The sequence below is a fragment of the Lathyrus oleraceus genome, chromosome 5, assembly GCF_024323335.1.
Source record: "Lathyrus oleraceus cultivar Zhongwan6 chromosome 5, CAAS_Psat_ZW6_1.0, whole genome shotgun sequence".
NCBI classification, from domain to species: domain Eukaryota; kingdom Viridiplantae; phylum Streptophyta; class Magnoliopsida; order Fabales; family Fabaceae; genus Lathyrus; species Lathyrus oleraceus.
The window spans coordinates 319,360,803-319,387,566 of record NC_066583.1 but is presented as its reverse complement, the minus strand read 5'-3'; the positions used below and the strand labels follow the sequence as shown (position 1 = coordinate 319,387,566).

Below are 26,764 nucleotides of genomic sequence, written 5' to 3'. Positions count from 1 at the left end.
TCTAATTTCCTCGATTTCCTCTTTATACATTTCTTGTTCTCCAAGCAAGAACCAAAACTGATACACATAAGCATGGCATTCAAATGCATTCATGTTAAGCCAATGTAGCCTTGCATTAGTAGTAATTGAAAAGTCAAACAACTTAAAGCATATCTTTTATTATATTATAATTATACTGTGCTAGTAGTGTTAGAATTAACATTCAAAATTTCTTTTTCTATGTGTGATTACATGAATTGATTGATTTTTGCTTGTATGTAACACGATATATATTATTTATATAACATAGGCAGTCATGACTTATTCTTTTGGGATGTCTGTATCAACATATTTATAATTCTTTTGTTTCTTATTTAATCCATGATAGACATTGTGAGATGGAATAGAATAATCACGCTTCATATTATAAAGCTATACAGCTACAAAAATTTAAGGATTATACTAGGCACCTAATTACAAACAACCATAAACAAACGGAAACTACAAATTTGAGGCACTAAAGCTAATCTCCGGCATTTTAAAACTTTACGGTACGCTACAAATGGATTAGAACCTCACATGATTCATAGATACAATGTTCTTGATCATGACAAGTTTGAGTTGAATAATATGCATAGACAGATTATACACACGGAAGCATATATTGGTCAGCTAAAAGTTAAATCCGCTGCTGCTGCTTGTCGCTCGATCAATTCATCTATTGAAGTCGTGGAACATGAAGAAGCTTTGCAGAATTCCAAAACAGCCCCGCCATCCAATGCGCTTCGTAACCGCATCCAAGCCGAAATTCCCAAACTAACCAATAACCTGCAAACTTCCTATTCATTCCTGAAACAAATATGTTCAAAATTACAATCATTTCTAATTCCATCTATACACAATCCTATTACCCAATCAGTATCCAAAACCTGAACAATTTCAAGCCCAATTTCAGGCACAATAGCCAACACCAAACACATTAGCAACAACACATTCAACCGGCAACACCTACTAACCTGCAGAGATTAATAAGCATAACAGTAAGAATAATTCCTCATAGTTGAACAAAATTTCCAATTAATAAGAAATTCTGCACTAACAGTTAAGTAAGACAATGTAATGAGACTTAACATTAACATTAGCTTATAACGGAACTGATTTTCATCCTTGATAGCTAGCACTTCTTCACACCTAGAAGTTCATGGTAGTAGCAATAGTTGAGCTTTGCAAATAACCGAAGTGTTTCTTTTCACCAATTTTTACTACAGTAAAACCAAGTAATTAGCAAAGGCTGTAAAGTTCAAAAAATAACCCAAAAGAGAATTGAGACAAAGTTAGAGGAAGAAAGCTAAGTTCATATTACCGTTTCCAGATTTAAGTATCAAGCGAGACAGGCAAAGCTGAGCACCTAAAAGCACTTCCAAGAGGTTTCCCTTTTTAATCTCCATAGCTAGCTCGAAAACCCTAACTGATTGGGTATAAAAAGAGGCGGATGCTGTAGGAAAAAAGGAGGGTTTTTTAGGAGCGGCGACGAAAAACCTAACTTCAATCAGCCACAAAAAAACCCTAAAGTTTTCAGAGAGCGAAAACCCTAAAGCTAGAAGAGTTGAGCGGCGACGGGAGGAAGATCCAAGCATCGTCATTACCGTCGGACCACCGCCGAAGGTGAGTTTTACTGCTTGAATCTCTTTAAAGCATTTTGTTTTTTTGGCATGTAGAGTGAAAGTTTGTGAATAAGGTTGAGATTGAGAGATGACATGAGCGAGAGAGGTGTGAGATAGAGCGATCGAGAGTGGCGAGATGGTAAGAGATCGAAAGTGAGAGAGAGAAGGATGATTGAGCGTGAAAGAAGAAAGGAAGTGAATGGTGATAGGTTTACTGATTTTAATTCTCATTATTTACATTTATTCTATTTTCAATATTATTTAATGCACTTTTCTTCTTCTTCCAAGAATCACGTGAAGATTTACTGTTCATTTGGTCTTTTGAAAATCACTAAATATTCAGTTGCCTGTTCATAGGAAAGAATAACATTTATGACTTGATTTCTATTTATTTTATTATTTGGTTTATTTTTTTTTAGTTAAAAGAGAAAGTAAAAAATAAAAACAAAAACAATTTTATATTATATCTATTTTTAATTAATGGATGCTTAGAAATTTTCTTATTTTCTTCTTTATTTTAAAATATAACCGTTGGTAAAAATATATTAAAATCAGAATAATAAAAAGATTTTTTTCATTATTTCTTTTAATTGTTTTTTAATAATTTAGTTATTTGGTCATCATTAATTAATTGTTACTATTATTAATTAGATTATTTAATTAGTTTTGATTTCTAAATTATTTTTATCATTCATTCTATGATTTAATTAAAATATCTACTTTTTTATTTATTTTTGGGTTGCTATTTAAATAAATAATTGTACGATGATATTGATCGAATAGATAGAATAAGAATTTTGGCCCAATAACATGTTTTTTAAAAAATTCGATTAAATATTTTTTTCCCGATTAAATCATCTTATCATTTAAGTCAAAATATTAAATATTTTCAAAAGTTACTATAAAGAAGAGGACCATTGGAATCTAGCATTCCGGTGGGAACCCTCGAATACTCGGTCATAAGCTTTGCATTTTCGATTAACCGTTTATTTTATTTTCTTTGTTTCTTAAAACATTTAAATCAACTTATTCTTTTGTTATTTTTTTTAAAATAAAAATAAATACATAAATACATATAAGTCATATTAATAAAAATTACAAAAAGAGTTTTCTATTTATTATTTTGTATTTTAGATTATGTTGTAAAATATTTTAAAAATTAACTTAGTTATTTTCATTATTATTAGATTATGTCATAAATTTCAAAAAAAATTAAGTTCAATATTTATTTTATTTTATTTTATATTATGTCATAAAAATCAAAAATTAAGTTTACCATTTATTTCTAGATCATGTTATAAAAATTCAAAAAAATAATTTTACCTTTTATTTTATTTTAATTTAGATTATGTTATAAAAATTATAAAAAAATTTAATTTAGTTATTTTCATCATTAGTTTTAGATCATGTTATAAAAAACATTAAAAAAATTAATTTAGTCGTTTTCACCATTATTTTTAGATTGTTATAATAAATATTAAATAAGGATTAATTTAGTTAGTTTGATTATTATTTTTAGATTCTGTTATAAGAATTTTTTTTTAAAAAAAAATATATTTAATTTAGTTATTTTCATCATTATTTTAAATTATGTTATAAAAATATAAAAAAGGTTAATTTAAATATATTTATTATTATCATTAGATTATGTTATAAAAAATAAAAAGGTTATGTTTAATTTATTTTTTGTTGTTGTTATAAAAAAGTATTTAATTGTTTTATTATCAGACTTTTTTAAATAAAAATAATCTGCATGTGTCTAATATTAAGTTGATCTTATTTTCTCACTTTATTTTACTAGACCTAAAAAGAATATAATTGTATTTTTCTCCAACTTAATTTCTTGCTATTTTCTCTAAATGTTTGAATAACTCTAGAATTATTATTTTCATATAATATCATTTTCTTTGTAGTTTTATTTATTATTGTTAGAATATTACGAATAAATAATTAAATAAATATCTAGTAATGATGTTGACTAATTAATATAATAAAATACTTATGACTATTTTTTTAAACTTTGATCCTACCCCAAATTATACATTTTAATCTGATTAGTTTGTTTCTTATCCCAATTAAAACACTTTACTATTTAAGTTAAAATATTAAAACCTTTTATGAATAACTCAAAAGAAGTGGACTATTGGAATCTAGCATTTCGGTAGGAACCCTTGAATGATCGGTCTTGAACCACGCGTTTTGGATTAACTGTTCATTCTTTTTAAAACACATTAATTAACTTGGACAAGGAGAAGGACCGTTGGGATCAAGCATTCTGGCGTAACCCTTTGAATAGTTGATTCTCATCAAGTGTTCGTTGTCCAAATATTTTTCTTAAATAATTCGAATAAGAAAGGACCATTGGAATCTAGCATTCCAGTGGAACCCTGAAATTTTGATCTTAGGGCTTATGCCTCATTCTTAAATATCCGTATTTCAAACTCAAAAACATATACTTAATTTCTATCTTAAACTCTTTCAATAAAGATGGAAATGGAACATGGTGTATACCATGCACTCCTGAGGCTAGGATTCGAGATGTATATCTCGCTCATCCAAGTTCTCGCCATCACTCAAAATACATCCAACCAATCAAACTCCTTTTCTCGCCGTTGTGCGACTAATCAAAAACCTTTTCATAAACGAGAGGTATCTTGTCTTAAGTGATACAAAACAATGTTTCGGCCACAATTGTTGAGTCGAGATAAGTGACGCTTTTCCGAATGTAGATCTATAAATCCGTTCGATGTGTGGTATGCGTCCACTCCTCATCTGTTTTGGGTAAAACGATGTTTTTGTCGATTAATACAATATAGCTTTCGCTAAAATCGACCAACAAACAAACATTTTTCTACCCAGAACTACGTAAGCCTTGATTTCTCTTTTGAGATACGTAGGAGCAGGATTTATAAATCTTGTCAGGCCCACTAATAAAAAACTTAGGTTTAGTCCTTCGTCAAAAATCCAAAAACATTTCTTCTATCTTCTATTCTTTCTCTCTCTCATTATAACTTAAGAAGACTAACATAAGCTAACATTCAGAACGAAACTAACTAAACGGTTCCCGTTGAGTACAACGGACGTGAGGGGTGCTAATACCTTCCCCTTGCGTAACCGACTCCCGAACTCTGATATTGGTTGCGACGACCATATCTTATCCTTTCTTTTATGGGTTTTATCGATATTTCCCCTTTCCTTTTTAGGAATAAATAAAGTTCGGTGGCGACTCTGTTCAGTCCATCATTGCGAGCGTGCGATCGCGCTTCGCTTTAAAGTCGTATCCCCATTTCTTCGAGGTGCGACAGATGGCGACTCTGCTGGGGACAGGAACATCCCTAAGTGAGTCAACCCTAGTTTAGTTAGGTTTTTTCGTATGTGTGTTAGCTTTATTTGTTTATTTTTCTTTGTTATATGCTCTTTTTATCTCTGTTTTATTGCATTTTTATATATGATTATATATATATATATATATATGTGTGGGTGTTGGGATTTTGATATCATGAATAAAGCTCTACACCCGAGCTTTGGAAAAAGAAGAGAGAACACATAAGTTAGAATTGGAAGTTGTGTAGTGTTAGTCCCCAAGGGCCACTCCTTGCGTGTCTAGCATGAAGACTCCCCTAGAGTAGACCTGTTTGTAGATCTCTTTATAAGACAGCTAGCCTGTTGCATAATGTTGATTCATGAAGGGTCCATGACTCTAGGAGCCCCTCTTAGAACCAGTTCCTGCTTTGGTGGTTGCGTAATGATGGACTCCAAGGGCCTCTCCTTTTTGCACCCAACATGAAAACTCCGCTCAGAAGAGACCTTGCGTCACTCTTGTCATAAAACGGCTAGCCTGTTGCATGATGTTGATACGATTATGGTCCATGACTCTGGGAACCTTATCAAAAACGTAGAAACTATCCTGTGAGTGGGTTTATGGGTAGAAAACCTAGAACTATCTGTTAAGGAGCCTACCTAGTAAGATGTTCTGAGTTACTCACATTATCCCAAATCATAACTACCTGGATTGCATTTTATTTGCATATCAAAACACAAAAACAATGCATTGCATCCATTCATATACCGTTGCATATGCATTCGTCATCATGCATTTCATATCATTTTCCAAAAATACAAAAAAAAACTCATCCATCCTTTGTCCATGTTCAAGCAAAGTGATTCCTAACACGCGTTTAGAACAAAGAACCATGTCTCAAGAGATGATGGACGAGCTAAGCAAAAGTCAAGAAGTATTGAAGGAGGAACTTAATCTTTTGAAGAGCCAAATGAGATGGGTCTTGGAAACCCTGCAAGTCTTGTTGAGAAAAGAGGGTCATCCAATATACACTACTGCAACAAAGAGAGCTACTACTCCACATCCATCTAGTGTTACCCCAAGTCAGGGGAAATCCTATGTGACAACCCCTTATTTACCAGTATATAGACCTCCCTCAAGACGTCATCATCAACAGTATCTGGCTATTCCTCCTCAAAATCACCGAAGTCAGGTTCAAAACAAAAATCAGAATCAGAGCAAGAAGAACCAGGATCAAAATGACTCGATTCCGGTGCCATATAGCAAGCTCTACCCGCAACTGATCCAAAATGCTTTGGTGACCCCTCGAGCTCTCACACCTGTGTCACCATACCTACCATGGTACAATCCAAATGCAACGTGTGAATTCCATAAAGGGGCATTGGGACATGACCTAGATTCTTGCTGTGCGCTAAAATATTTGGTACAAGGACTGATTAACAAGAAGAGCTTAGTCTTTGAAGAAGATCACCCGAAGATCAAGTGCGGATACCATACTGGAACAATGGGGCACTCCATCGAGGAATGCAAGAGTTTTAAGCTCAAGCTGCAAAGATTGATTGACATAAGGTCACCAACACTCAAGGAGGAAGGCTCAGGTACATGTACCTTGGTTTCTGGGCCAGGTAATGAGAAATGGAAAGGATCCTTGAGACCCCTCAAGGTTTTGTACCACAAGGAAGATGTCAGGGATGTGGCTAAGGAGCTATCATTATTTCCTGGTAAGAGCATTGAGATACCGCCTTGGGTTTCCAATGTCACAACCCATACCAATGAAAGTAAAGGAGAAGTGAGTAGTGGATCCAAGAAGGTTGCGTTCAACGATGAGATTGAAGGAAAAGAAGTTGAAGATCATCATGCCAATGTCAAAAAGCTTGTCGATCCCAACCTTCAAGTTTGAAGAAGTCAATTCCCTAAAGCTGGCAATCATTTGGCTGTTTCAGCACGTCTTTTGTAGTTTCCTTGCATGTTGACTGTTAATTGCTTTTAAGCATTGTTGTTTTCTTTGAATTGGTAAGATTAATGAAATGTTTATGCATCTTTTGAATTGATCCATTCGTGTTCACTCGTTTTTCATTTATATTAAAAAAACAAAAAAAATACTCCTCTCATTCACTTTTGTTTATCAAACCGCTGTGTTAACAAAGATTGGAGGGAGGATGATGAAAACGAAACACCTGAACGTGTTGTGGTATGCTTTTGAGTAAAACCTTGTCGATGATGTAGGGCATTGTTTCAAATCCCCAAACACTGAAGTTATAAGGAGTTAATCCCTAGACAACCACTTTGAGCCTAGAAGTTGGTGTTTATTTTGGATTTAAAACCCTTAATCTTAACCTGGGGCAGGGTAGTTGCGTTCAGATAGTTTGATCATGCATTCGATCTTTCAAAAAAAATCGTCCATATGAACACCCTCCAATTAGGTTCAACCACATGTTATCCTTCGCGCACATGTTGAAGTGTCGAAGAAGTTAAGAAAAGATAAAATTAATGTTGGTTGATCCTCATCCACCAATAATGTGGCAGTCAACACCTTTAAAAAAAAAAAAAAAAAAAGAAAGCCCGCTAAGTCAAAAACCACAAAATGACTTAGGCAAAAGTTAGGGCATCCCGATGAACCAAAAGCTTCAGAGAAGCGGTCCAGGCAAAATTAGGGATAAAGAAGATCAATCAAAAGAGGTCACCAAAATCCTCAACAAAACAAAAAAAATAAGGTGACTGCCATTTCAAGAAAATTCGTCTTGAATCCTCATCACACCTTCGAACCTTCGAAGTCGAATGCGTGTATTGAATTAACTGAACATAGGATCTGGAGATCATCAAGAAGAAGGGGTGGGTAAAAACAAATTTTGAGCCTTATATCCTTTTGTTTCAAGAAACCGCGAACCAGACCACGTTACAACCCTTAAAAGACCTAATTGAGGTAGGGTTTATTTTGAAAGCATACTATAACAAGGTTGTGTTAACTTGACTCCAAACGATTTTTGTTAATCATTTGATAGCACCAACTTGTATACTGTGAATGACTTGATCACCATTGTGTTCTTATCAACGACTCGTTCACTGTATTTTACCCGTTCATATCAATAAATTTTGATTTCAAATTTTTGCATAAGCATTGAATTAAAATTACCATTTTTGAATGAACAATCTTATTTGCGAGTCAACACTCAACATCAAAGAAATTCAATACACAGTTGAGGAACTAGATGGAGTGAAAGAAGTCTATTCGGGGGCAAATCACTTTGAGCATCAGTTAATTCGAGCTAATCACCCTAAAGGTCATCTAGCCAAGAGTAATTTGCTTCAAGAATCAGACCGGGGCAAGCCACCTCGAAGCTCAGTAAGTCCAATCACTCCATGGTTCAGTTAGCCAAGAGTAATTTGCTTCAAGACTTAGACCGGGGCAAGCCACCTCAGAGCTCAATGAGTCCAACTATCCAAAGGACAGTCAACCAAGAGTCTGCCATTCCAACATTTGGTTAGTCAAGTGCGGACCATCGCAAGTTTCAAACACTTGGGGCAAGCCATCTCGAGGTAGTCTCATGGCAATTTGTTTCCAAACTCACTTTCAAGGTGAACATTTCCAAAGACCCAACAAACTGGGGCAAGATGAGCCACAGAGGGGCAGACCCCCTTCATGCTTTCAAACTATTCAAACAAATTCTGCCATGCGTCAACAATTATTGAGTTCAAGACGAGTGCCCGAAAACTATGCTAGCACGATTCGTTGATCCTTAAAAAGGATCTCATTGGCTAAGTTGTGGCTATCAAGCTGGATAGAATTCTCCTTTGACAACATCTATCACAAATATTTGGTTGAGTTCTCGGTGTTGAGGAATCATGAGCTTCCATAAAAAGCCTTTACAAACTCCCAGTCTGCCCAGTGTCAGCATTCTCATAATCATGATCATTCATATATCATGCATAAAAGGAAATTCAAATCATGCATAGCCGAAATGTACTTCGTGCTCATTTTGCATTGGCCTAGGTCTTGGTGTCAATCCTAGATCCTTTGACCTCTAATTCCAGCTTGTCTTTGGTATCCCTAAACCAACATCCGGTTTTCCTGGTCATTTTCAAGTCCAATTGTTGTTATTCCGGGGTCCGGTCATGCTTGAACCTACTCTGAAGATTCTTTGTTCAATCCTATTCAGGTCTTATACGAACCTGTCATTGAACCTTTTTATTCCGGGGTCAGGTCATCCTTGAACCTACTCTGAAGATTCTTTGTTCAATCCTATTCAGGTCTTATACGAACCTGTCATTGAACCCTTTTATTCCGGGGTCAGGTCATCCTTGAACCTACTCTGAAGATTCTTTGTTCAATCCTATTCAGGTCTTATACGAACCTGTCATTGAACCTTTTTATTCCGGGGTCCGGTCATGCTTGAACCTACTCTGAAGATTCTTTGTTCAATCCTATTCAGGTCTTATACGAACCTGTCATTGAACCTTTTTATTCCGGGGTCAGGTCATCCTTGAACCTGCTCTGAAGATTCTTTGTTCAATCCTATTCAGGTCTTATATGAACCTGTCATTGAACCTTTTTATTCCGGGGTCAGGTCATCCTTGAACCTGCTCTGAAGATTCTTTGTTCAATCCTATTCAGGTCTTATATGAACCTGTCATTGAACCTTTTTATTCCGGGGTCCGGTCATGCTTGAACCTACTCTGAAGATTCTTTGTTCAATCCTATTCAGGTCTTATATGAACCTGTCATTGAACCTTTTTATTCCGGGGTCCGGTCATGCTTGAACCTGCTCTGAAGATTCTTTGTTCAATCCTATTCAGGTCTTATATGAACCCGTCATTGAATCTCTTTATTCCGGGGTCCGGTCATGCTTGAACCTGCTCTGAAGATTCTTTGTTCAATCCTATTCAGGTCTTATACGAACCTGTCATTGAACCTCTTTATTCCGGGGTCCGGTCATGCTTGAACCTACTCTGAAGATTCTTTGTTCAATACCCATTCAGGTCATGTATGAACCTGTTTGTTGAACCCCTATTCCGGTATCAGGTCATACATGAACCTGTTCTGAAGAGTTTTCTCCTTGATTATTCCCCAGCGTTGTCAGGTCTTATATGAACTTGTCATAACATCTTTTTCTTTATTCGGTTGTATTCTAAGTGCCGTTTATCAAATCTCACTTTGAATACTCCCCAGTGTGTGTCTGATTCTCCAGCAGGACTGTTTCCCCAGCAAGTTCTTTCTCACCATTTGTCTGTCTCCCTGTGGATCATCAGCATTCCACCACAGATTGGTCTGTCTAGTAGCATCTCCTGTCAAGGGTCCACCATATCCCTAGCAAAAAAAAAAAAAAAAAAAAAAAAAAAAAAAAAAAAAAATAATAATAATAATAATAAAAAAAATCAATCATCCATGCATATCATATCATATCATATCATATCATATCATATCACATCATGTCATAGGGATTCAGGATCAAAATCCGGGTCTTCTTAGTATTTAACTATCTCCCACTATGATCATATGAAGAGTGTCCTGCTTCATATTCTCTAGTTGAAGATACTTAAATAGGGGCAACTGTCATACCCCGATTTTGGTCCTGAAAATTTTTCATTCGGCCTTCGGCCTAAAGTTCATTTGCATACATTCATGACAATTTCATATGTATTATCCATTCAAGGTCATGGTGCAAATTTCTGACTAGCAATTCATATGTTAAGTCGGTAGCAAAATATCATTTGAAATTAAAGCTTTCTCTTTGTTGAAATAAAAGAACCATTTTTATATATATGTGTACAATCATTGTGTTTGCAAAAAATATCACTTTAACCAAAGTAAAGTCAGTTTTTTTCTAAGCTCTAAGACCTATTCTATTTCAACCTCATGTTGATTCTAATTTCCTCGATTTCCTCTTTATACATTTCTTGTTCTCCAAGCAAGAACCAAAACTGATACACATAAGCATGGCATTCAAATGCATTCATGTTAAGCCAATGTAGCCTTGCATTAGTAGTAATTGAAAAGTCAAACAACTTAAAGCATATCTTTTATTATATTATAATTATACTGTGCTAGTAGTGTTAGAATTAACATTCAAAATTTCTTTTTCTATGTGTGATTACATGAATTGATTGATTTTTGCTTGTATGTAACACGATATATATTATTTATATAACATAGGCAGTCATGACTTATTCTTTTGGGATGTCTGTATCAACATATTTATAATTCTTTTGTTTCTTATTTAATCCATGATAGACATTGTGAGATGGAATAGAATAATCACGCTTCATATTATAAAGCTATACAGCTACAAAAATTTAAGGATTATACTAGGCACCTAATTACAAACAACCATAAACAAACGGAAACTACAAATTTGAGGCACTAAAGCTAATCTCCGGCATTTTAAAACTTTACGGTACGCTACAAATGGATTAGAACCTCACATGATTCATAGATACAATGTTCTTGATCATGACAAGTTTGAGTTGAATAATATGCATAGACAGATTATACACACGGAAGCATATATTGGTCAGCTAAAAGTTAAATCCGCTGCTGCTGCTTGTCGCTCGATCAATTCATCTATTGAAGTCGTGGAACATGAAGAAGCTTTGCAGAATTCCAAAACAGCCCCGCCATCCAATGCGCTTCGTAACCGCATCCAAGCCGAAATTCCCAAACTAACCAATAACCTGCAAACTTCCTATTCATTCCTGAAACAAATATGTTCAAAATTACAATCATTTCTAATTCCATCTATACACAATCCTATTACCCAATCAGTATCCAAAACCTGAACAATTTCAAGCCCAATTTCAGGCACAATAGCCAACACCAAACACATTAGCAACAACACATTCAACCGGCAACACCTACTAACCTGCAGAGATTAATAAGCATAACAGTAAGAATAATTCCTCATAGTTGAACAAAATTTCCAATTAATAAGAAATTCTGCACTAACAGTTAAGTAAGACAATGTAATGAGACTTAACATTAACATTAGCTTATAACGGAACTGATTTTCATCCTTGATAGCTAGCACTTCTTCACACCTAGAAGTTCATGGTAGTAGCAATAGTTGAGCTTTGCAAATAACCGAAGTGTTTCTTTTCACCAATTTTTACTACAGTAAAACCAAGTAATTAGCAAAGGCTGTAAAGTTCAAAAAATAACCCAAAAGAGAATTGAGACAAAGTTAGAGGAAGAAAGCTAAGTTCATATTACCGTTTCCAGATTTAAGTATCAAGCGAGACAGGCAAAGCTGAGCACCTAAAAGCACTTCCAAGAGGTTTCCCTTTTTAATCTCCATAGCTAGCTCGAAAACCCTAACTGATTGGGTATAAAAAGAGGCGGATGCTGTAGGAAAAAAGGAGGGTTTTTTAGGAGCGGCGACGAAAAACCTAACTTCAATCAGCCACAAAAAAAACCCTAAAGTTTTCAGAGAGCGAAAACCCTAAAGCTAGAAGAGTTGAGCGGCGACGGGAGGAAGATCCAAGCATCGTCATTACCGTCGGACCACCGCCGAAGGTGAGTTTTACTGCTTGAATCTCTTTAAAGCATTTTGTTTTTTTGGCATGTAGAGTGAAAGTTTGTGAATAAGGTTGAGATTGAGAGATGACATGAGCGAGAGAGGTGTGAGATAGAGCGATCGAGAGTGGCGAGATGGTAAGAGATCGAAAGTGAGAGAGAGAAGGATGATTGAGCGTGAAAGAAGAAAGGAAGTGAATGGTGATAGGTTTACTGATTTTAATTCTCATTATTTACATTTATTCTATTTTCAATATTATTTAATGCACTTTTCTTCTTCTTCCAAGAATCACGTGAAGATTTACTGTTCATTTGGTCTTTTGAAAATCACTAAATATTCAGTTGCCTGTTCATAGGAAAGAATAACATTTATGACTTGATTTCTATTTATTTTATTATTTGGTTTATTTTTTTTAGTTAAAAGAGAAAGTAAAAAATAAACAAAAACAATTTTATATTATATCTATTTTTAATTAATGGATGCTTAGAAATTTTCTTATTTTCTTCTTTATTTTAAAATATAACCGTTGGTAAAAATATATTAAAATCAGAATAATAAAAAGATTTTTTTCATTATTTCTTTTAATTGTTTTTTAATAATTTAGTTATTTGGTCATCATTAATTAATTGTTACTATTATTAATTAGATTATTTAATTAGTTTTGATTTCTAAATTATTTTTATCATTCATTCTATGATTTAATTAAAATATCTACTTTTTTATTTATTTTTGGGTTGCTATTTAAATAAATAATTGTACGATGATATTGATCGAATAGATAGAATAAGAATTTTGGCCCAATAACATGTTTTTTAAAAAATTCGATTAAATATTTTTTTCCCGATTAAATCATCTTATCATTTAAGTCAAAATATTAAATATTTTCAAAAGTTACTATAAAGAAGAGGACCATTGGAATCTAGCATTCCGGTGGGAACCCTCGAATACTCGGTCATAAGCTTTGCATTTTCGATTAACCGTTTATTTTATTTTCTTTGTTTCTTAAAACATTTAAATCAACTTATTCTTTTGTTATTTTTTTTAAAATAAAAATAAATACATAAATACATATAAGTCATATTAATAAAAATTACAAAAAGAGTTTTCTATTTATTATTTTGTATTTTAGATTATGTTGTAAAATATTTTAAAAATTAACTTAGTTATTTTCATTATTATTAGATTATGTCATAAATTTCAAAAAAAATTAAGTTCAATATTTATTTTATTTTTATTTTATATTATGTCATAAAAATCAAAAATTAAGTTTACCATTTATTTCTAGATCATGTTATAAAAATTCAAAAAAATAATTTTACCTTTTATTTTATTTTAATTTAGATTATGTTATAAAAATTATAAAAAAATTTAATTTAGTTATTTTCATCATTAGTTTTAGATCATGTTATAAAAAACATTAAAAAAATTAATTTAGTCGTTTTCACCATTATTTTTAGATTGTTATAATAAATATTAAATAAGGATTAATTTAGTTAGTTTGATTATTATTTTTAGATTCTGTTATAAGAATTTTTTTTTAAAAAAAAATATATTTAATTTAGTTATTTTCATCATTATTTTAAATTATGTTATAAAAATATAAAAAAGGTTAATTTAAATATATTTATTATTATCATTAGATTATGTTATAAAAAATAAAAAGGTTATGTTTAATTTATTTTTTGTTGTTGTTATAAAAAAGTATTTAATTGTTTTATTATCAGACTTTTTTAAATAAAAATAATCTGCATGTGTCTAATATTAAGTTGATCTTATTTTCTCACTTTATTTTACTAGACCTAAAAAGAATATAATTGTATTTTTCTCCAACTTAATTTCTTGCTATTTTCTCTAAATGTTTGAATAACTCTAGAATTATTATTTTCATATAATATCATTTTCTTTGTAGTTTTATTTATTATTGTTAGAATATTACGAATAAATAATTAAATAAATATCTAGTAATGATGTTGACTAATTAATATAATAAAATACTTATGACTATTTTTTTAAACTTTGATCCTACCCCAAATTATACATTTTAATCTGATTAGTTTGTTTCTTATCCCAATTAAAACACTTTACTATTTAAGTTAAAATATTAAAACCTTTTATGAATAACTCAAAAGAAGTGGACTATTGGAATCTAGCATTTCGGTAGGAACCCTTGAATGATCGGTCTTAAACCACGCGTTTTGGATTAACTGTTCATTCTTTTTAAAACACATTAATTAACTTGGACAAGGAGAAGGACCGTTGGGATCAAGCATTCTGGCGTAACCCTTTGAATAGTTGATTCTCATCAAGTGTTCGTTGTCCAAATATTTTTTCTTAAATAATTCGAATAAGAAAGGACCATTGGAATCTAGCATTCCAGTGGAACCCTGAAATTTTGATCTTAGGGCTTATGCCTCATTCTTAAATATCCGTATTTCAAACTCAAAAACATATACTTAATTTCTATCTTAAACTCTTTCAATAAAGATGGAAATGGAACATGGTGTATACCATGCACTCCTGAGGCTAGGATTCGAGATGTATATCTCGCTCATCCAAGTTCTCGCCATCACTCAAAATACATCCAACCAATCAAACTCCTTTTCTCGCCGTTGTGCGACTAATCAAAAACCTTTTCATAAACGAGAGGTATCTTGTCTTAAGTGATACAAAACAATGTTTCGGCCACAATTGTTGAGTCGAGATAAGTGACGCTTTTCCGAATGTAGATCTATAAATCCGTTCGATGTGTGGTATGCGTCCACTCCTCATCTGTTTTGGGTAAAACGATGTTTTTGTCGATTAATACAATATAGCTTTCGCTAAAATCGACCAACAAACAAACATTTTTCTACCCAGAACTACGTAAGCCTTGATTTCTCTTTTGAGATACGTAGGAGCAGGATTTATAAATCTTGTCAGGCCCACTAATAAAAAACTTAGGTTTAGTCCTTCGTCAAAAATCCAAAAACATTTCTTCTATCTTCTATTCTTTCTCTCTCTCATTATAACTTAAGAAGACTAACATAAGCTAACATTCAGAACGAAACTAACTAAACGGTTCCCGTTGAGTACAACGGACGTGAGGGGTGCTAATACCTTCCCCTTGCGTAACCGACTCCCGAACTCTGATATTGGTTGCGACGACCATATCTTATCCTTTCTTTTATGGGTTTTATCGATATTTCCCCTTTCCTTTTTAGGAATAAATAAAGTTCGGTGGCGACTCTGTTCAGTCCATCATTGCGAGCGTGCGATCGCGCTTCGCTTTAAAGTCGTATCCCCATTTCTTCGAGGTGCGACAACAGGCCAGGTCTTCCAGACTACATGGAGTTGGAGACATTATACCTCAATGCTCAAGCTATCAAGCAAAGCAAAAGCAAGTTCACAATGAACTATAGCAACTAAGGTACCTGAAAACAATCCAACATAATCAGTACACAACTCAAAAAAGAAAGTCAACAGACAACAGACAGTCAACTGTACACAAGCAATGCATTAAGCAAAGCACAAGCTCAACTCAAAGGAGCTAATCCACCTACAAAACAACTTAATGTTAATCAACATCAATCAAATATCAATCCAAATGTGCAAAAGAATCACACTCCTCAAGGCCATATGCTTTTTGTCCTGAAAACACAACTCAAACATAAGCACTAACCACTAGGACATGGCCTAGGGTCAAAGAGGGAGAAATAATTCAAAACAGAACATGAAAATTGGCAAGAATCAAGTTAAACCAATTAATAACAATATCCAAGTGGTCTCATATCAATAGCATCAACCAATTTCATTTCATAAAGAAAACATGGCAAGGCATGCATTTCAAAGCTCATAGAAGCAAACAGAATGATCCAATCCACATCAACTCAAACATGGCTCAATAAATCTCAAGAAAAATCATGACTAAACAGCATTCATCACATGATCATCACACCAAAATTCAAGTCATTTGGATAAGTGGAAGCATGGAAAATAAAATCCATAAGGCAAGGCAAGGCAAAAAAAGCTCAATTAGGGAACAAATAGATGCATCAACTTCACACAAGCACAAAACAGAATCCAAACATGATATGGACATCAAACCAAAGCCAAGATAAACTTTAAAGAGTCTAGAATCAATGTGCAAAATTTCAGGTTCATATGATACACAACCAGCATTTCACAAATCATCTAAATTCATCACTCTCCAAAAGTCCACAAATGGTCAAACAGCAAAGAAATTCTCAAACAAATTGGAAATGCGCTAAATAATTCTACAAAAATGCATACTCAAACTTAACATCCAGTAGAATCAACATGCAAAAAATCAGATTAATTGGCACTGAAGTGGCATGGCAAATAAAATCATAAAGTCAAGCAAGCAATGGTGTAACACACATTTTCACACCTACCTTAATCACATCATATCTCAACAACCAAGCATGTTAAAAATACAAACTCAAAGCCAAAAGATCAATCAAAGTGTCTAGATTAAGCATGTAAATTTTTAGCTTCATTGGATCAACCATCACTATTTCACAAAGAGAATGGCAAGCAAGGTACAAGATATGACATGCAAACATAAACCCTAGGCCATTTTAAAATCCAAGCGTGCACAATTTCTGGAGAAATCACCATAAAATAGTAGAGATCATGAGGAAAACAATGAAAAAAATCTCATCTCATTTGGACAATCCATCAATGAGTTATGAATTTTTGAATGATTGGAAAAATTAAAAAAACATGAGCAAGGTCATACATGAACATGAAAGCATGAAGTGAAAAAATGCCAAAGCCTAATGTGAATTTGCTGGAGTGGGGAATCGATCCGTGTTAGCATTTAAAAAATGGCGCTACTTAAGTGAAACGCTGCGTTTCACTTAAGTCCACATGGCAGCGAAAATGAATCCTGGCCAATCAACATGCCACGGTGGTTCCATGCAACCAATACCTGAGCACTAACATTGAAACGCATGCAGAAGCACGCTGGAACGGATCAAACATGTTCCTGGGATTGAAACCCTAAGAAGTTCATCGTGTTCTTCACAGATTTTCCAGATCATGAACAAATATGCCAGAAATCGAAAACGAATACATCATCACACTCGTCTTAGCACGCACATCACTAATCTGAACTCGATTTGTCCTAACTCTCACTAAAACGCCTGGATCGAGCAAGATAAGATTCACATGCTAAACTTAAATTCGACCTAACTCATTCATTTCTTGATGAAAATCAAAGATACGAAGCTCAACATGTTCTACAATCAAAGATCTACAACAAACACATGATAATTTCAAGAATTACAAGATTCGAATTCCAACCTTCAAAGAGATGCAGAACTGAATTTGTAGTTTTCTGGCCTTGTAATGTTGAAACAGTTGCTCTCCAATGCTTATGTGAGTGAATGAATGAAGAATCGAGGCTCAATTGTTCTTGATGTAGCTCAAATCCTCACTTGCCATTGATGAATGCTTGCTGCAACAGTCCTTAAAACAGCTCGAAAACCTTGAATTCTTGCTTCAATTCCACTCCAAAATGCTTGTGGATGGTGAATCAATGAAGAACAATGCAAGGTTCGTGCAAAGTTTTGCAGAAAAGTGGAGAGAAAAAGTTTGTGAGATTTGCAATTTTGATCTAGATCTGAACCAAATGGAATGTTAATGCATTTTCTGTTTTGATTATCCTTATATATGATGCACTAATGAGGTTTGTTAATCTTGATTAGCCAAATGCCAAAGATTAGTGGAAATGCAAGTGTTATGCAAAATTGGTCAATTCACCTTATGTGCATGGAATGATTGCTACAGTGCATGGTTTTTGAGCCACATACACTCCAAATGTTGTTTAAGACCAAGTGCAAGTGGAAAAACATGAAAACAATGCATATTTTTCAAATGAGATTTTTCCCTCCAAATTTCAAATGCAATTCAAGTGAAAAATCCAATATTTTGTGGTGAGAATTGATGAAAGGTGATTCATGATTTGGATAGAGCATATCAAAACAAGAATGTTACAAAAAATCCCACTCCATTTGGCCTTTTTGTGTGAAAGTTATCCCCTTTTGAACTTCAAATTTGCTTGACAATGATTGATCCATAACTTTTCAACCACACATGGGAAATTCATGTTCTTGGACTTTTTGGAAAGGGGAGAGCAAGACCTTAAACTTTCATGTTGGGCAAAATTTCATTTGAAGCTTCCTTGGACATGTAATCTTGAGGAGAAGACCTTTCCATTTTTGGCAATTTGAAATTATAGGTCACTTACTATTTTTGGAAACTTTTCATCTGACCTCAAATTCTCCAATGTTGATGTTTGAAATGTCAAATGAGACTTGTATGGACATGAATGAGGCATCTATAACCATCTCCCACCTTCAAATCCATGGTTTCATGCACAGTTAACTTTGGTTGACTTTCTAGGGTTTCAGATGAATTGATCATTGACTGATGATTTCTGAACATCCAACCTTTGGTCAAACCACTTCAAAATGATCCCTAGGTCATGTGAACTTGATGAACCAACCTTAGGGCTTTGCCTCAATAGGAATTGCACTTGCTTGCTTGCTTAACTGGATCTCCTGACCAGCCTTGACTGATGACTTGCACTTGGGCAATGGACAATGCAATGCTATGCAGTGGACAATGTAATGTTAATGACCTAATCATGAAAATGTATGTTCAAAATGGGAGGTGCAAATTTGAGGTGCTACAATATGCACAAGCATTGCAAGCATCATGTGCATAAGCAGGTTTTGTTTCCGGTCTCTTGGCCTGTGGTCTAACTCTGTGCTCTTCATTTATTTTGAAGACAAGCTGACTCACCGGTACTACACTAGAGCCAACTCTGCAAGATTGATGGATCAACTAGAGCAAGAGAACCGTGAACTCAAGGAGGAAGTGGCTAGATTGAGCGCTTTGATGGAATCATTCTTGGCTGCCTAGAGCCAGTCTTCTCCGACGCCTTCAACTCCTCCCTAGAGGACAATTATCTCCGAGATTGTTTCCTCAACTGTGCCTGCAGCCAGCGCACATATTGCTCCGACAGCCATGCCAACCGGGTTTCCGTGGGGGATGCCTCCTAATTTCAGGCCTGAGGTTCCTGCGCCAACTTTTGCTTCTATGCCGGCATCTTGCCTGGTCCTTGCTGTTCCTCCTCCCGTCATGCATACCATGCCTAGGGTAGACGACACCATCTATCATTCTGAGCCGTCTAAAGGCCCAAATGTCTATGAGAAGATGGACGCTATGAATGATCAATTTCTTGAGCTTCGCAAGGAATTGAAAACTCTCAGAGGAAAGGATCTCTTCGACAAGTCTGCTGCCGATCTCTGCTTAGTTCCAAACGTGAAGATTCCTGTGAAATTCAAGGTCCCTGACTTTGAAAAGTACAAAGGAAATACCTGTCCTCTCAGCCACCTGGTCATGTATGCCAGGAAGATGTCTACTCAGACTGATAACGACCAATTGCTCATCCATTACTTTCAGGACAGTTTGTTCGGTGCTGCCCTGAGATGGTACATGGGGCTGGACTGTGCGAACATCCGATCCTTCAACGACCTTGGCGAGGCCTTCGTCAAGCAATACAAGTAGAACGTGGATATGGCTCCCGATAGGGATCAGCTAAGGGCCATGTCCCAGAAGGACAAGGAAAAGTTTAAAGAGTATGCCCAGAGGTGGCGAGAAGTGGCAGCACAGACCGGGCCTCCGCTAGAAGAGAAAGAAATGACCAAGATCTTTCTGAAGACCTTGAGTTCATTCTATTATGAGAGGATGATTGCTAGCGCTCTTTCTGACTTCACCGAGATGGTGAATATGGGGATGCGTCTGGAAGAAGGGGTTAGAGAAGGGCGTCTAACCAAGGAAGAAGGCTCTTCTGCCAAATGTTATGGGGCATTTGCAAAGAAGAAAGATGGAGAGACACATGCAGTGACCTCCTATATGAAACCTAGAAGATCCTCTGTGAGGAGGAAGACTGTGCGTCCCGCCAGTAACCAGCACCAGGTGGCTCATATAGCACCTGTTTTCAGAGACAATCAACAGTATCAGCAACACAATAACCATCAGCAATCACCTAAGTAATATCAGCAACAACAACACCGACCGCAACAGCAGGCCTACCAGCCTCGAAACAGTAATCAAACCAGCACGAGTTACGAGAGAAAAAGGGTCACCTTTGATCCTATTCCAATGACGTACGCAGAACTATATCCCTCTTTGATAGAGAGGAAGTTGATTACTCCGAGAGACCCACCGGCTATACCGGCTAACCCTCAGTGGTGGTATAAGCCCGAATTGCATTGTGTATACCATTCTGGTGCTCCCGACCACGACGTGGAGAATTGCTATCCTTTGAAGACCAAGGTTCAAGACCTTGTGAGGTGTGGCATTTTGTGTTTTGAGGACGTAGGTTCTAACGTGAAGAAGAACCCATTGCCCGAGCATGGGAAATCTGTTAACATGGTCCAGGGCTGCCCTGGCAAGTACAAGGTCAAATATGTCAGTCATATTCAACAGTCTCTGGTCGAGTTGCACCGTTTGCTGTGTGATTACAGTCACTATGAGCACGACCATGATAGATGTCGAATCTGCCCTGTTAACCGATTGGGTTGTCGCCAGGTGCGCAAGGATCTTCAGGAAATGCTGGACGAAGGGGTCATTGAAATCCTTCAGAATAGGAATGTTGATGAAGATGAACCTAAGGTCAACCTGAGGTCAACGTGATCAAGTACGATGGTAGCAAGCAGAAGGTTTCTCCTTCTCTGATCATTAAGCCTGCCGGTCCAGTACCGTACTCTTCCGAAAAGGCAATTCCCTTTCGTTACAACGCTGTTGCTGTAGAAGATGGGAAAGAGGTGTCTTTGCCATCCTCCTCTGTTGTTAATATTGCTGGCGTAAGTGGTTTGACCCGTAGCGGTTGTAGCGGGGTATTCGTTACCATTAGAGATATTGACTAAATCCAAGGTAAATCATACAAGTCGAGTCGCCACCGCACTTCTATTTATCCTAGGGAATGGTTAGAAAGCGAACAAAAACCTAAAAGTTTTAACAAAAACTAGTAAAAGAAACAGAGATCTGGGTAAGGAGGTTAGTTATGCAATGGGAAGGTGTTAGGCACCCAAAACATCCTGGGTACTCCTAGGGAGCCCTTTTCACACTTGTGAAGGTTGTTGTCTTGTGAAAAAATTGTTTGTGCAAACATGATTGAAGAGATGAGAAGAGAATGTACAAGTTATTTACATTTTGTGTTTGAATGGATAAACCCATTGCCTACGTACCATCTTATAAAAAGATTAGGATCAAAACCTCGTAGTTCGGGGTAAAAATCTCAAAGAAGTTGGTGAATTGATTGGTCCAAAAGCCTTAAGGTCTTTTGTTATCAAAGGGAGAAAACTCAACCAAACCACAAATCCACCATGTGAGGATAGCTTCAACATGCTAATGAGGGGTTAACCCTATAATAAGCATGGAAGACTCATTGTCCATCACTAAGGATATAGGTGAGTATTATATCTACCACAAGGATAACTCAAACCTAATAGCTAAAGGTTATGGAAAATTTGATTAAGAGAGTGGCCATTGGAACCACAAAAAGACATTTGAATGGGTTATATTTACCAATTAGAACTATATACAAAATTGTCAAAGTTGACTTAAAAGTTCAATTCACAATAAGTGTTATGAAAAGAAGGTTTTAAAATCAAAAGCATAAGGCTTAGGTTTCTAATGTTTGAAAACAATAGTTAAATGTTTGCACAAAAGGTTTTGGCTTGGGTTAGAGTGGAGAGAATAAGAAGAAGGGCTAAGTCCTAAGCAAAACAAAAAGAAGGGATAAGGAAATGAACCACATTAGGAGTTCCTCTCTTGAGATCATATTGATGATCCAAGTAACTCCCATCCTTTGGAACAAAGCAACCACAAAGCATAAGCAATCAAACAAGTCTCATAAGAGATCCTCAATGTATCTTTTGTCTTCCACTTGGATGAACATGGCAATGGTCCTCCAATTAAGCTCAAATGGGAACTCCTAGCACAAAAGCACACACATCAAAAGTTCCACGAAGTAAAACAAGAATGGACAAGAGTGAGTAGATTTGGTCCTTCCAATCCATCTTCATCATTAAGATCCTTTTACTCCAATTTTGCATAAGGAAAGTCCTAGAATCTAAGTCCAATTCTCCATTTCTTTGCATAGGGAAAGTCCTAGAAACTAAGTCCATTTCTTTGCACTTTGGTCCACAACAAACAAACAAAACACAAGCACAATAATATATACACAATTATGTGCTCAAGTGAGCAAAAGGTAAATGGCATTAACATAAACATATGCTCAAATGAACAAAGGAAAAACAAAAGGATAAAATGTGCAAGAATAGTAAATTGCCTTAAAGTAAATTGCATAAACTAAATTGCATTAAGTAAATGTTAATTGTGAATAGTTAGTGTTAGTAGTTAGTGTGCCATAAGGCAAATTTAGCGCTATGTTAAGCAATTGTAATTGGACTTATGTAGAAGTCACAACTATCTGAGGTCGGTCAATAATAATGTAGGCAACAAACACAAGTTAGGAGTCTTGATTAGTGAACCAAGTCCCAAAAACTTGCCATGCCAAAAAAGAAAATGAGAATTGATCTTGTATTGGTTTAAGCCTTTTGCATGATTTAAAAGACAACCAATCCTTAATGCAAAGCCATTCACTTGATCAATTGATCAAGATGAATTAGATTTGAATCAAGGAAGATTAAATCCTTCTAATCAATGCCAACTCATCAACCTTCAACTCATTGATCAAAAAAGAAAAATAAGAAGAAGAAAAAGAAGAAGGAGATGGATAAGAGAAAAGGAATCGACAAAATAAAAATGCATTAAATGGAATCAAATGTACCAATCCTCATATGTTGACCAATAACATTGAAAGTCAAGGTCAAACAATCGAAAACAGAAGTGAGATGAAGATTGGAAGTCAAGAAAAGAATAAAATATTTTTGGCATTTTTTAATATTAAAAATAAACTTGAATTAAAATATTAAAGAAAGGTCAAACTTCAAAATCACTTCAAATCAATCTTGAAAGGTCCAAGTGATTTATCCTAAGTTCAACAAGGTCAAACAAAGTTTGACAATTTTTTTTAGCATTTTTAAAAGTCAGAAACTATTTTTAATCAATTAAAAATGAATAAAAATAACCTAATTGAACTAAAATCTCAAATAAATCTCAAATCAATGCAAAAGTTGATGAGAACATTTTTCATAGATCCATCATCATTCAAATAGGTTAGGAAAATATTTTTGTATTTTTTGAATGTAAAAAACTATTTAAAATGAATTATAAATGACCAGAAAAGAGAAAATTCACAAAAAATATCAAATGACAAAATAAAAAATATTAAAAATCAGAAATAGAAACTAGAATTTATTTGGGAAATAATGCAATTGGTCCCATGTTTTTTGGATAAAAAATGAAAGAGATATGATTTTTTGAAATATAAGGAATTAAACAAAAATAAAAGAAATTCAGAAAAATGAGAAAAATCCTGGCACGTTGGATCAACCTCATTAAATGAGGTGGCACATCTAAGGATCCTCTGCGCGCGCCTATGGTGGATCCAAGTCAATGCGTGCACATGGAAGTAAAAGAAAAGTCATAACAAAGAAAGATCAGGATTCAATCTGGAAAATGAATCACACGGTCCAGATTCAAACTGGAGACCAGACGGTGGCCAACGCCACCGTCTTCTCCGGCCAACCTCCGACCACTTCAAAAAATTGCAGAAACGCAAATGGCCACCAAATGAGGCGATCTATATATCAATCGAAAGAGGAAGTGATGTACATCACTCATATACCATGCACTTCCACTCTAGATCCCTATAAATGGAGAAATCAGAGTTGGAAGTATGATGGTGTTCATCATGAACTTCATGTTTTTGCAAAATTGAAAGCACAAATCAAATGCCTCTATTGAGAGGACTTCAGCCAACATTAGATCCAAGCAAAAAGGTTCATGGATGAAGAGAATCGAGGAAATTACGAGTTGGAGTGAATTCTAGATCTGAAATTTTTAGAGAAAAGAGAGAGTTCCTTTGGTGTGAGGGTGGGGATTCAATTCAGCAGAGGTTCAGGCGCCTTCAGGTTGAAGAATTGAGAGGGCAAGGCAATGTATTTATAGATGGAGGGAGCTGCAAGCATCATCAAACTCGTGTGCATGGGAGAAAAGGGCCCAATGCATGGGCCTGTACAGGCGCATGGAGGGCCCAATTCTGATTGGAATTGCAAGATATACATCACCAAATATGAATTGGACGTGCATATTGGATGTTAATGGATCATGCATGGCAATTGGAATGATTTTCATAAAATGCACTATTTCATTGAAGCCTTCGAAAATGCCATGTCCAAAATCAAAATGCAAGCTTATGAGTAATGGTTGGAAAGCTTATTGCATAAGGAACAAATGTCATGTTGATCAAAACTTCATTTGGGCCTTGGAAATTAGTGAAATTTGAGCTTGAAGGGTGATGTGCAAAATATGTCAAGGCAAGGTTTCTAAAATTGGCCAACTTTCAAGCCTTTCTGTTTTGATGATGCAAGCTTCAAATGGAAACATCTCCAACATCAAAGTTGTAGATGTTTTCAAGACAATCAAAATGGACTTACATTTTGCATCATTTGGATTTTTGATGAAAGAGTTGTGGGCACTTGAAGTTGGACTTTTTTGACTTTTAATGCCTTTGACCCAAAAGGACCTATAATGTCTTGCATTATCACATGTATTTCCTTTGAGATTTTGAAATTTTGTTTAACATAACATTTGAAGTAGACATCTTAAATGTTCCAATGAATTTGATCCCACCTTAAAATCATAACAAATGAGTGAGGTATGTCCTTGGGAATTTGACCCAAAATTATGGTTTCAATCAAAATGACCTATAATGTATTGGAATGGCAGATGGTCTTCCATGCTTCAAATAAATTTTTTATGAACATGAAAGTTGTTAATAGTGTCCTTAATAACATTTTTTCTTTTGGAACCATCTCAATTTGACCAACACATAAAAAGTTAGGTCTCAGTGCATTTCAAAATAGTCAGATGAATTGACTGACCAACTTCTCAAGTTTATGACTCATATCTTGATGAATTGATGATTGAGGACACTCAAATAAGTTCAAATATGCATGAAATGATGAATTAAAGAACTTACCTTGATTATATTTGACCATGGGCTGAGGTTGCTTCATGAGCAAGGCATTGTGGTGTACAGATGAATTAGGGTTTCTCTAGGGAACAAACCTCAAACCCTTTGACTTGTTTTGATCAAAAATGATGAATTGAGATGCTAGGGAGACATATTTGATGGATGAGAGCTTTGGGGACCATTACCATGCTGGCTATCATCTCTTCTTGTCCATGTCTTTGTACCAATGATCTCCTAGAAGCTTTTGACCCTGTGATTGCTCAAGCTACAAACAAAAGATGTTAGTGACATATTTTTATGCTTTTGGTTAGTAAACAAAATGAGAAAAGCAATGATATACAATTCAAGCATGCTTGGTGATCTCAAACCACTCAGAAGGAGTCCCACCCAAAGGCAAGGGGAACCAAGATGCTTAAAGATCCTTGAGGCTATGCAAATGCAATGTTATGATGCCATGAGGGATCTTAGGGACAAAATTGGGGTCTTACAGATGCCCCTATTTAAGGTCATTTTAGCCGGAGAAGGGAAGGTTAAAATCTTCGTCTCGACGAGGTAGAATGGGCTTAAATAATAACAAAGAGACGAATTTTGGTCCCTAAGAGACCTCATGATGCAAATGTATGTATGCAAAAGGATAACACTCTGTGGGGATATGTGTCCACAAAGGAGTAAAGGAAATCAAGAGACACCGACAATCCACATGAGCAAAATGTTCCGCGGGACCAAAAATCTTGGGGACTCCTATGGGGATAAGAAAGAAATGCGTGAGCAGGGCACAACTCATAACTTGGGGAGTAGAAATCCAAAGGGAAAAGATCCATTGGAAAGACTCGAGCTGACTCGAAGATGCATGTATTGGGGAATGTGCCAATACAGCGGAGCTATCCACAAAGAATACTTCGGATATGAATCCGGACAAAAGCAATCCACTAAGGGACTTTGCTGGGGATGTCTAAAAAGACTCTCCTGAGGAAGCAGCGAGATGAGGTGTTACCGGTTACTAGGTAACAAGCTCAATGAGACATGTGGTCTGAACACCGACATAAGGGTCAGATTTCGCAACCTGAAAAATACAGTGCGCGAAAAAACAACCGACGAAAGAAAAAGACAGAAGAGTCGCCATCGTGCGTTATTC

General features: G+C 35.3%; 1 long non-coding RNA gene across 3 annotated transcripts; it reads right to left on the bottom strand.

The window, feature by feature from the left end:
* Positions 1-378: 378 nt before the first annotated feature.
* On the bottom strand, positions 379-12,686 carry LOC127084294 (uncharacterized). 3 transcript variants are annotated; one of them, XR_007788679.1, is made up of 3 exons: positions 12,149-12,686; positions 1,111-1,241; positions 379-995 (listed from the first exon to the last, which is right to left on the bottom strand). It is a non-coding gene; the product is annotated as an uncharacterized LOC127084294 (long non-coding RNA). The 3 variants fall into 3 exon arrangements; XR_007788678.1 differs by lacking the exon at positions 1,111-1,241 and adding an exon at positions 11,917-12,047 and having other exon boundaries at positions 12,149-12,685; XR_007788677.1 differs by lacking the exons at positions 379-995; positions 1,111-1,241 and adding exons at positions 11,185-11,801; positions 11,917-12,047 and having other exon boundaries at positions 12,149-12,684.
* Positions 12,687-26,764: the final 14,078 nt, after the last annotated feature.